The 12,510-nt window shown below is 39.6% G+C and overlaps 1 protein-coding gene across 6 annotated transcripts in view; it reads right to left on the bottom strand.

Annotated features, from left to right (window-relative positions):
* CEP152 (centrosomal protein 152) overlaps positions 1 to 3,972 on the bottom strand; it is a 128,406-nt gene extending 124,434 nt beyond the window's left edge. For 3 of the 6 annotated variants that reach the window (XM_037834041.1, XM_037834038.1, XM_037834042.1), the window contains exon 1: positions 3,399 to 3,972. The gene's annotated coding sequence lies outside the window, so the exon portion shown is untranslated. The remainder of the gene's footprint in view (positions 1 to 3,398) is intronic. The other 3 variants (XM_037834039.1, XM_037834040.1, XM_037834043.1) reach the window with 3 other exon arrangements.
* Between the last annotated feature and the right edge of the window lie 8,538 nt (positions 3,973 to 12,510).

Here is a 12,510-nt window from a genome sequence, read left to right as displayed (position 1 = left end):
GGGATACAATAGATAAAATAAAACGTCCAAACTTAAGACTCATTGGTGTCCCAGAAGGGGAAGAGAGAAGGGTAAAGGTCTAGAAAGAGTATTCAAAGAAATTGTTGGGGAAAACTTCCCAAACCTTCTACACAATATAAATACACAAAGCATAAATGCCCAGCGAACTCCAAATAGAATAAATCCAAATAAACCCACTCCGAGACATATTCTGATCAGACTCTCAAATACTGAAGAGAAGGAACAAGTTCTGAAAGCAGCAAGAGAAAAGCAATTCACCACATACAAAGGAAACAACATAAGACTAAGTTGTGACTACTCAGCAGCCACCATGGAGGCGAAAAGGCAGTGTCATGACATATTTAAAATACTGAGAGAGAAAAATTTCCAACCAAGAATACTTTATCCAGCAAAACTCTCCTTCAAATTTGAGGGAGAGCTTAAATTTTTTGCAGACAAACAAATGCTGAGAGACTTTGCCAATAAAAGACCTGCCCTACTCCAGATACTAAAGAGAACCCTACCGACAGAGAAACAAAGAAAGTAGAAAGAGATATAGAGAATTTTAACAGACACATATAGAACCTTACATCCCAAATCACCAGGACACTCATTTTTCTCCAGGGATCATGGATCTTTCTCCAGAAGGGACCATAGGCTGGGACATAAAACAAGCCTCAATAAATTTAAGAAGAAAAAAGAAAATTGAATATATTCAAAGCACATACTCCAACCACAATGGAATACAAATAGAAGTCAATAATTTTTTGAATTGTAACTCCAGTATTTACTTCCTACATGATATAAAATACACAAACTCTAAGGACAAATCAGTGGTTTTGAACTCAACATAAAATATGTAATTTTTGACAAGAACTATATAAAGATGGGGGAATGGAGGAGTATAGGAACCTAATCTATGTGTCCTATAGAAGTTAAGCTGGTATCAAAGAGAAATGGGGGAAGGGGCAATGGGGAGTTAAGAAATGAGTGTAAGGTTGCTGTTTGAGGTGAAGGGAAATTTCTAGCAATGGAGGGTGGGAAGGTGATAGCATTACAACATTCTAAATGTGATTAATCCCACTAATGGAATGCTAGGGAGGGGGTGGAATGGGAAGATTTAGGCTGTATATATGTTTCCACAGTTGAGGAAAAAAAAAAAAGTCTAAATAGACAACAATTGAATGCCAAGGATGACCCTGGATAGGATCAGACGATGGAGGACAGGAGGCTCAAAGGGACATAGTTGAGACATAATGGAAAGGAAATATAGAATGTAAGCTTTGTATCATTGTTGAATCTCTTGTACTTCTTAGCTGCGCTTAATGGGATTGCATAAAAGAATGTTCTTGTTCATGGGAATTGTATATGAGAATTATAGTGTTTGTTCAAGGAGCTGTGCAGCTAGCTCTCATATGTTCATAAGACAGAGCAATAGATGATGGATGATAGATAGGGAGGGAGGGAAAGAAATAGCAGTGGGACAACATGTTAAAGTTTGTGGATCGAGGGGTATCTGGGGGGTCAGGGAATGCTGGAGTTCCATGTATGGGGTTTGTATGGTTTTTGCAACTGTTCATATAACTTCGAATTTATTCCAAAATAAAATGTTTAAAAAAATAAATAAATAAAAAATAAACAGTTGCCCTAGTAATCCTAATTTTCAGTAAATTTGGAGATTCTATGCTAGTTAAAATAATGAAATAAAACTATACTTATTGACACAAAGAAATGACCATTAAAAAATCAAGAAGCAGAGTAAGTGTACAGTCTGCTTTTTTTTTTCTCCCCTAAATAGCAGGCTAGTAAGGCTTTCTTCCTAGTTCGATAACTTTTTCGAACTCATTAACAAGACTATAAAAAAGTTATGTCTCATTTTTTTACACTCAGGTCAGACAGTGCTGACCACTCATTTTGTGGTCCCCTGGTTATAAGTTATTTTAGGAAGACCAATAGATGTCTAGTTGGACAGAACATTAAACAGCAAAAGTAGCATTGTTTTTGCCTCCTTTAATAGCTTATATGAACCCTGAAAGCAGAATTAAAATGTATCTCTCTCCCTTCCCTTGTAGGCACACATGGTAGGCACAAACAAATATTTGTTGAATGAATATGATATATGCATACCCTATAGGGATTCATTATTTCAATAAAATTTTACTGAACACCTACAGTGTGCAAGCATATACCCTAGATGTATCTAAGACATGGTTCCAGCCATGGGGAATTCACAGTCCTTTAGGGAGATAATGATATAAACTAATAGGTACAATAATACATTGTAATAAATTCTGTGCTTTGTGTAGTAAAGCACAATTTATCTTTGCCTAAGAAGAAAGGAAAACAGAGAGGTATTACAGATAGAAGAGACTAGATTAGAAAAAGAGCTTAAGGAACATAGAATGGCTATAATTAGCTAAAGAATGAGGCATTCATTCAGACAACCTGGGTTCAATTCTGGCTCTTCTATTTACCAGCTGTGCAATCTTGAACAAACTGTTTCCATTTCCTCATTAAGGAAACGGGGGTAAAAAATAGTACCTACCTCAAAGATTGCTTATGAAAACTGACAAGATAATGCATTTAAAGTGCTTAGCACTAGATGCCAATCAATACATTTTAGTCCTGGTATTATTACGACATTCTAACTGGTGAATAGGAGTCTGCCAGCTACATAAGAGGTGAAGGGAACAAAGAACAGTCAGTACATCTGAGGAAAAGTGAGGGAGTAGCCTGTGGGAAACCTTACTTCGGATATTGCAACCTCCTCTCAAAGGAAAATGCTATTCCCTCCAAGATGCCTTCCCCAATCCTGTCCCCCCAAGGAATTAGTCACTCCTTGGTCCATCCAGACTATATTTCTTATACTTTTCTTACTACAGCAACTTCAGCCTATCTTATTTAATTGAATGCATTCTCCTATCCAGTGAGCGCGTATAAATTGTCACATACTGTGCAGGAAGTAGAGAAATGCAGCTTAAATCAGTCTCAGGCTAGTGTCTTTAACTCAGAAAAGATTAAATGCAATAAGGGGGTTGTAAGAAGTGCCCTGGGAGTTGGGAAATTCTACTTACTTACTTATATGGACGCTTCCCATCTAGAATGAAAATACCCAGAGCGCACTCGCCTGTTTTAGATTTGCAATACCAGACTTAGGAGGCCTATTCATTCATTCAACAATTATTTACCAAACACCAAGCGTCAGTCACTGTTCAAGGCTACAAAGTTTAGCAGAGCATGGTGGAAGGGAAGAAAATACAAAAACGACATACAAACAAATGATGACATCATCCTGTGATCACTGCTAATGATAGTGACTTGTACAAATGGATTCAGGGTGCCTATAGGACGGAGTAGGCACCCACAGGCCGAGCGAATGCATAAATGAACGGCCTTACCAAGGAACTCAATTTGGCGTCAACCGCGGCAAAACAGTAGGTACCGCGAGGCCGAAGCTGCTCGGAGCCAGGGATGCCTGGGGCAGCTGGCTTTGGATGCCCGCGTAACATGCACTCGTCCAACACACGTGTACACAGCACCCACTGTGAGCCAGGCACGGCTCCTGGGTGACCACCGAGGGGTCCCTAGGGTATCGGAGCGACCCAGCAGCCTGACGGAGGTGAGGAAGACTCCCGAGACGTCACTTCTAAGTAGGATCCTGGGGGAATGAAGAGGTCTCGATGACATTTCAAACCCAGGAGCCGATCTCCGCACCCCGCGGCCAGTCTACCTCCGCGGGATTTGGGGAGGGGGCGGGTCAGCTTTCCCGGAAGCCTCGGCCAAGATCCCGAAGACCCGCACCTCCTCTAATCCCAGCCCCGAGCCCAGCAAAGAGCGCAACTCACCGGAGTCCACAGACACTGTCACGGCGGGGAAATCCTAGCCCCTGCCGAAGACCAACTTTTAGCAAACCCCCTTACCCCGGCTCAAATCCTCTTGCTCCTTCCTAGTGACAACCAAACACGCGGAGCCCCGAGCCCTTGAGGAGCAGCCACCTCTTTCAATCGCTGGCTGGAAGTTCTCCTGGCGGGCGGGGCCCTGACTGCTCGGGGGTGGGGCTAGGAAGCGGAAGTTTCCGTCTTCCTCAAGCTTGGTTGAGAAGTCTGCCTACGGTTGCAAATGCACCGCTCTTTGAAAGCGGGCGCCAGAGGTGGCGGGAAACTCCTCCTGTGCGCCCATTGGTGGACTTGTGAGCCAATTACCAAAGGAGCTCTCTGGAGGGGGCGGGTTTACCGGTTGCCTAGAGACACCCAAGCTCCGCTCCTTTTACCTTTGACTAGAACCCGCCAATTGAGACGCCTCCAGCTCTTTCACCCACCACCTGGTGCAGAAGGAGACTGGAGGGGTGACTGGTGTCCTCCTTGTTTTCCACTCCTCGTAAACTCCAGTTCTCGGCTGCAGCTCACAGAATTCCTCTGTTTCCCCTCTGTTAGAGGTTTTCGTATTTGCCCTGAACAGCCTTAGATATTGATTTGCTTTCTCCTCTTGCTTAAGTACCACCTTGTTTTAAATTGTGTTTTTTAAATTGATGAGATGGCACGTTTTCCCACATATTAATTTACTACTTGAATTTCCTTGGGTGTGAATGATGTCACTTAGGCGTATGTTGACCTGTCCTTTAAGAGAGCACCATTCAGTCTGCAGTAAAGTACATTACAGTGCCTACCTTTTATGGTTAAAAAGTGTTCCTAGGAATATCAAGGAATTGGTACAGCAGATTCACACATCATTTTAACCCTTTCCCATGTATACTAGTATGGAGTAAAATGGTTGTTCACAGCTCTTCATATTCTGGCTAGTTTTTCTTTCCTACCTCACTATCCCATCCCCATGATGCCTACACTCTGAACCTGTAACCCCATCAACTAGCACATGGTCTCGCACATAATAGATGCTCAATGCATCATAACAAAATAAGTAAAGTCACAGGCAGAGCTATGGTTTCCAGTATTGCCCTATCTTATTATCTCCTTCAAGATAGATGTGCACCTCCTCTGAAACCTTTCATGACACACACCTCCCTCTCTTGGCAGAACCAATCTTGACTACCTCCATACACTGTCTACATTTCCAATTATTGTCCCTGTTGTCTATTATAATTAGTTGTTATGTGTCTGATTCATTCAGTGCAATGTTAATATCTTGAATACTTACTTTGCTTCTTGGGCATCCTGCATAATTCATGGCCAGTGATAGGCACTCAATATAAATCTGTTAAATAAATAAATGAATGAACAAACAAAGCAAGTCTTCTTTTGTGCCAGAAAAAGCTAATAAAAGGCCTTCAGGTAAATGGCAGTTGTTGAACCTGAGCCAAGGTAGTGAGAGCTAGGCTTAAGGACTTTTCAAGTCCATCAGCAATTTGTGTGTGGCATCTGTGCTAAGAGTTTTGATGGAAAGCAACAGCAAGAATATTAAATGATCCCTGTCCACAAACAACTATTTCTTAGAGAAATGAAAGCTGTACACATAGAAGATGTATGGGAGAAAAGATATGTGGAGGAGACAATGTGTTTATAATCCCTTACATATTGCTTTACAATTTGGTAAATTATTTCCCAGCCACTATCTGATTTGGTCCTCACAATTACCATGTGGGGTCTAGGACAGGTATTAATACCCAATTTTACAGCTGAAGAAACTTGACACAAAAAAGAAATTAAGTGCCTTGTCCAAAGCTATACAACTAATATGAGACAGTGGCGGAATTTGAACCCAGGTCCTCTACTTCCAACTCCAGATCTTGTCACTTCATATTAAAGATTTTAGTGTAACTTAAGAACATATGTGACGAAGGACACAGGATAAAGAATAAATCAGAGCCCCCTGCCTGAGATAAATTTAGAATCCATTTTTAGGGGATGAAAATGAGTGGAGTTACGGATTTATTGTGATCAACAAAAATTTCATTGACTGCCAAACTGTTTAAGTCCCAGTCTAGTGCTTGAATATAAAATGTAAGGCAGGACTGCTTTCCTCAAGGTACCCAAACTCTATTAAGGGGGTGCAGGATGTTAACATAAAATGACAATAATACAAAAAATGTTTTACTTAGTGTAATATGAGTAGAAGAGACAATAATTCAGAGGAAAAAAAATCATCTAAGGAAAGATCTGTCAGGGAAGTTTCCTGGAGGGAGAAGAGAGAGATGACCAGATTGTTTTTACTATGGCTGCTTGGACTGGAGTACACACTGGGGTCTGAGGCAGTTCCCTCTGATTAGCATGAGCAATTGTTCAGAAGGCAATAAAGAAGAGGATTCCTGTATTTGGAGGTAAGTGGGAGAAGGAGGCAGAAAGGAGGTGCTTGAAGCCTAGAAGAATGGAGAAGACATTCTACAGGAAGTAAGGTATGGTGTGTATGAGGCACGAACTTAACATGTTCAGAGAAATACAAGCAGGCAAAGATATTCTGGGAAAGAGACAAATACGGGGAAAGAGAAAAACTGCCAAGGCCTTGGATGCTGGATTATTTGTAGAATGTGGGTCAATGTTTGCCTTGCATTTTTTAAATGGACACACCTGTGAACTGGTAGGACACCACTACCTCAACCAGACTTGTTTACATTTCAAGGAGAAGCATCACATTGTTAATGCAGTGGGGTCCCACCTACTAAAAAGCATTTCTAAAGGTGGAGCTAAGCCACCATTTCTCCTTTTTCCTACCTTCTTTTTGGTTTCAAAGCTATCATATCAAAACAATGCCATCATAAAACAAGGAAGTTATCCTCAAAAGAGCACTGAACTTAGAGGAAGGAGATTCAAGTTCCAGCTTCCTACCTACTAGCTTTTGTCCACAACAATTCATCTAATCTCTCTGAGCCTCAAAGTCCTTATCTGAAAATAAGAATGATAATACCTACTTTACAAGAATGTGGACAGGATTAAATGAGATAAGAATGTGTGAAAGAGCTTTTAAGATGTAGAAACACTATTAAAGATTGTTTCTATTTTATGTATTATGGCTGCTTGGACTGGAGTACACAGTGGGGTCTGAGGCAGTACAGGGAAAACCAGAAGATAAATTTGCCATGCCCCAAATACTGAGGCATTCCAGGAATGGATGGCCGAGAGAGACAAGAATTGTGGAGAGGGCAGCAGGACCGTATGGAATGGGACAAAGATGGAATCTATGCAAAGGAAGATGGGGTTTGTGAGAACTAGACAAAAACATGAAATGCTAAAGATAGAAACAGAAGCGCTTGGAAAGAACTGAGGAGGGCCGGACTGTTATCTATAGTTCTTCCATTCAACAATATGTTTTTGAGCACCTACTTTGTACCAAGCACTGTTCTAGGGGCTCATTTAACATTGATATATGGGTCAAAATGCCTGCCCTGCTCAAGCCCCTTATAGACTCCGCTCCTGCCCACAGCCACTATGATGTCACCACCATCACCACCATCACCTCCCTGCCCCACACCCCCAGCCCTGGCCATACCTGATTGGATCAAGGATGAGTACCAGAGCTAAGCTGCGCCAATCATATTCCGTTCCCAGATAATTGAAACAAGTCCCCATGAAACTGAGTCAGGTGGTAACAATACAGAAGAGCAACACTTGTCTGTTATTTTATTGGGAATGTGCTGCCTCATAGCTGAGTCATCTTCAAACCTGGAATAAAAGTGATGAACTTCTGTCGCTCAAACCCATGAATCTGCCTGGTTCCTGCCTGCACTTTGTGAAGCCTGACAGTTAAGCTTTTCCTTGGGTTCTATGATACCTGAATCTTAAAATGCCTTTTGACTTGAGCTGGCTTTGTGGGTTTCTATTCCTTTCAACTGAACTTTATGACTAAGATGAATTCATGACTATAGATTATACTGATTAAATATTTATTATACGGAAAAGACCAGTGATTCTTCAAACATGGATGGACCATGGCTCATTGATGGACCTCAAGAGGCTTCCCAATGGGCCATTAAATGATACAACACTTGTCTTTTCTTCAGTTATTGTGGGAAAATTACTTTCAATTTTGTAGACTTTTATGTTTATATGCAACAAAGGATTACCTCCTAGTAATATACCAAGTAAAAGATAAGGGTTACTAATGTTGAAAATTTGTAAATGAAAATTAACATATTATTCAAGTTTAATGAGAATACATTCATCCTTTCTATGTGCAACTTGCAAAACTGCTGCTCATGCACATTTGAAGATAATTAGAATTCCCACTTTTGTGGGAAGGATGTTAAGAGTACCATCCTCCAGAAGGTCATTGTTTTTGAGTTGTTATTCCTGCTTGATAATTGTGAATTCTCTTTGCTTCACTTCATCAGCTGTGTGTAGTGATAGCTACTTTAATATATCGATTTACACTTTTCCCATAACTTGGTGTTTTTGTTTCCCTAGGTTGCTTAAGCAAGTACCATGAATGGGTTGGCTTAACAATGGGAATTTAGTAGCTTACGGTATTGAGGCTAAAAGAAAGTCCAAATCAAGAAAATGCTTTCTCCCCAAGGACTGAAGTGTTCTGGGGCTGGCTGTTGGCAATCCTTGGCTTCTGTCACACAGCAAGGCACATGGCAGAGTCTCCTGGTCTCTCCCTTCTCTTCCAAGTTCTATTGATGCCCAGCCTCTTGCTTCTTATGGCTTTCTCTCTGAGTTCCACTCCACTTATAAAGGACTCCATTAATAAGATTAAGACCCATCCTGATTGGGCTGGGCCTCACCTTAACTGAAGTTACCTCATCAAAAGTTCCTACTTACGACGGGTTCACACCCACAGGAATGGATTAGATTCAAGAACATGTTTTTCTGGGATACATACAGCTCCAATCCACTACCCTTAGTTTTAAAATAATGTACATGTTGAGTTTCAGGTCCGAATCACCAGAAATCTATTGCTAAAGCAGTCAATTTATAATGCCCCTGAAATTTGCTTGTACTTTATTGAAAGTGCTGGCTATTTAAATAACTCACAAAATATTATCAAAGCAAGTGTGATAAAATTACATAAGTATTTTTAGAAATGTAAAAGGCAGTGTTTTGGAATATAAAATCATATGAATGAGATAATATTCCTCTCCCAAGAGTAAGTAAATTAACAGTTCCTATTATTCCTGGTGTGTAGTACAATAGCTCTTTGCCTCTTCAATAGTCTTTGGTCCAAAGAGTATGAGAGCCAATTGCCTGGACTTAAAGTTTAGGATATAAATCACAATAAGGTTTCTAATCAGAAAACCAGTAAAAGATATCATAGTAAGTGATGTTGACTATTTGGTAAAGGTATAAAGTAGCAAGAACTAGATGTGAAGTTGGAATGCCAACCCTCTCAAATGCCAAAAGATGCTTAGAAAGCTCCCCTTCTGTTTCTTGAGGCTCCAAGTAGGTTAAAAAGAAACCAATACAAAACACTATTATAAAATTTGTGTGTATTTTAAATGTTTACATAACATTTCCAAGGAATATGGACAACTACAATATAATGATACCATTCATAAGAAAATTACATGATTTATTAAAAATGTTAATGATTGGAGCACTTAGAGAGTAGAGTCCAGTAATAAGGTACATGTTTAAAGTTGTTCAACGTAATCTGCCCTAGGTCTGTCCCAGGAGCAAACCTTGGCATGAGAATTAGGGTGGAAATGATTTAGTAAGAAAGTGTTCCCAGGAGAAACAAGCAAGGGAGTGAGAGAAGCAGGTCAGGGAGAGACAACAAGCAAAGGTGTGATTTCAGAAGAGCCAACCTCAGCCTGATCCCACAAGGAGCTCTGGGATGTCATCGGGACAGAGAAAAGGAAACTGGGCTTTCACACTCCTGCACGGGTAATGGCAGTGGGGAAGGAGTCAAAGAAACCCAATGAACAGTCACAGGACAGGCAGTTAGAAGCAAAATATGCAAAAGCCAGGGGAGGGACATACAGAAATGGTTCAAAGGGTTTGAAGGTCTGAACAGAGCAGTGTCTTACAACAGTGTCCTACAACAGTGTCCTACTACATCTTTGTTTGCCATCCTTTGATCTTGTCACTGTATCCCTGGAGGTGATACTCGTCCTTTACATTTGAAGTCCTTCATGAATGTGAGGTCTCCTGTATCTCATCCACCTGACCTCCACCTGGTTCTAGCACGATGGGACTTAGGAGTACCTAGATGATCCTACTACCATGTTCTGTGATATAGTATATTCAGTAAAACTGTGTAGGACTAAAGCAGCAATCTTCCTAAAATCTCTTGGCATTTTTTAAATTAAGCTTTGTATTAAGAGGCAATTGTAGATCCACATCCAGATGGTAATAAATAACACAAAAAGATTTCTTGGACCCTTTACCCTGTTTCCACCTGTAGTAGCATCTTGGAAAACTACAGTACCATATCACAACCAGGATATCCACATTGATACAGTCAAGATACAAAACAAACCCATCTCTAGGAGGATCCCTCATGCTGCCCATTTATAATTGCAACCAATTCCCTCACTCCCTGCCCCATCCCCTCCTTCACCTCTGGCAACCACTAATCTGTTCTCCTTTTCTATATCATTTTAAGAATGTTATATAAATGGAATTTTGCAGTATATATCTTTGGGATTGGCTTTTTTTACTAAACACAATTCTCTTGATATTTATCAGGTAGTTGAGTTTATCAATAGTTCTTTTTATTGCTGAATAGTATCCCATGGTATGGACAACCACAGTTTGTTTAACCATTCACCAGCTGAAGGACATCTGGGTTGTTTCAGTTTTGGATTACTATGAATAAAGCCGCTACAAACATTCATGCACAGGTTTTTGTGTGAACTTAAGTTTTTGTTTTTCTGAGAAAAATGTTAGCTGCATGTTTAGTTTTTTAAGGAACTGCCAATCTGTTTTCCAGAATGGCTGTGCCATTTTACATTTTCTACAGCAACCAATGATCTGCTTTCTCCACCTCTATGCCAGCATTTGGTGTTGTCATTATTTTTCATTTTACCCATTCTGACAGATATCTCAACATGGTTTTAATTTGCATTTCTCTAATGGCTAATGGTGTTGAACATGTTTTCATGTGCTTATTTGTAATCTGCATATCCTCTTTGATGAAATGTCTTTGCATGTTTTTTGCCTGTTTTGCAACTAGATTGTTGTTTCTTTTACAGATGAGCTTTGAGAGTTCTTTACATATTTCTAGATAACTAGTCCTTTGTTGGATATGTGGTTTGCAAATATTCTCTCCCACTCTGTACCTTGTCTTTTCATCTTCTTAACAGAGCAAAATTTTTTATTTTGAAGGTCAATTTATCAAATAATCCTTTTATGGATCATGCTTTTGGTGTCAAGACTAAGAACTCCTTTCCTAGTCCTCTTTATTGAAGATTTCCTCTTAATTTTCTCCTAAATGTTTTACAGTTTTATGGTTTACATTTAAGTCTGTGATCCGTTTTAAGTTACTCTTGTGTAAGGTGTGAGGTTGAGAGTCTTTTTTTTTTTTCCCTGTGAATGTCTAATTGCTCCAACACCATTTGTTGAAAAGGTTATCTTTTGTCCATTGAATTGCTCTTGCACCTTTGTCATATTTGTGTGGGTCCATTTCTGGGTTCTGTATTCTAATCCATTGATCTGTGTGTCTACCCTCCACCAATACCACACAGTCTTGCTTACTGTAACTACATAATAAGTGTCGAAATTGGGCAGACTGATTCCTTCTATTGTATTCTTTTTCAAAATTGTTTTAGCTATTCTAGTTCTTTGCCTTTCCACAATCTTGTCTATACTACAATATATCTTGTTGGGACTTTGATAGGAATTGCATTAAATCTGTATATCAGTTTGGCAAGACTTGACATCTTCACTATGCTGAATCTTCCAATATATGAGTATCTTAAGTCTCTCCATTTATTTAGATCTTCTTTGCTTTCTTCTGTCAGCATTTTGTAGTTTTTAGCATACAAGTCCTGCACATGTTCTGTTAAATTCACGCTGAAATATTTCTCTTTTCTTGAACAACTGCAAATTGTATTGTTTCTTTAATTTTGATGTTCATGCATTCATTGCTATTATGTAGCAATAAAATTGAATTTTATATGTTTATCTTGTATCCTGCAATCTTCCTAAACTCAGTTATTAGTTCTAGATTTTTTGTTGATTCCTAAAGATTTTCCATGTAGACATGTCATGTCATCAGCAAATAGGAATGGTTTTATTTCTTCATTTCTGATCTGTATGCTTTTATTTCCTTTCCTTGTATTATTGCACTGGTTAGAACTTCTAGTACTATGTTGAGTAGGAGTGGTGAGAGCAGACATTCTTGCCTTCTTCCTGATCTTAGAGGGAAAGCACTCAGGCTATCACTGCTAAGCATCATGTCTGCTGTATAATTTTTGTAGATGCCCTTTGTCAAGTTGAAGGAGTTCTCCCTCTATTCCTAGTTTTCTGGGAGCTTTTATCATAAATGAGTGTTGAATTTTGTCAAATGCCTTTTCTGCATTGATTGATGTGATCTTGTAAATTTTTGTCTTTAGCATGTTAATATGGTGGCTATATTGATTAATTTTTGAATTTTGAACCAGCCTTAAATCCCTGGAAT

Source organism: Choloepus didactylus, chromosome 4 (genome assembly GCF_015220235.1).
Source record: "Choloepus didactylus isolate mChoDid1 chromosome 4, mChoDid1.pri, whole genome shotgun sequence".
Lineage (NCBI taxonomy): Eukaryota > Metazoa > Chordata > Mammalia > Pilosa > Megalonychidae > Choloepus > Choloepus didactylus.
Note: the sequence above shows the minus strand (reverse complement) of the source record. Positions and strands in the feature narration are given on the sequence as shown.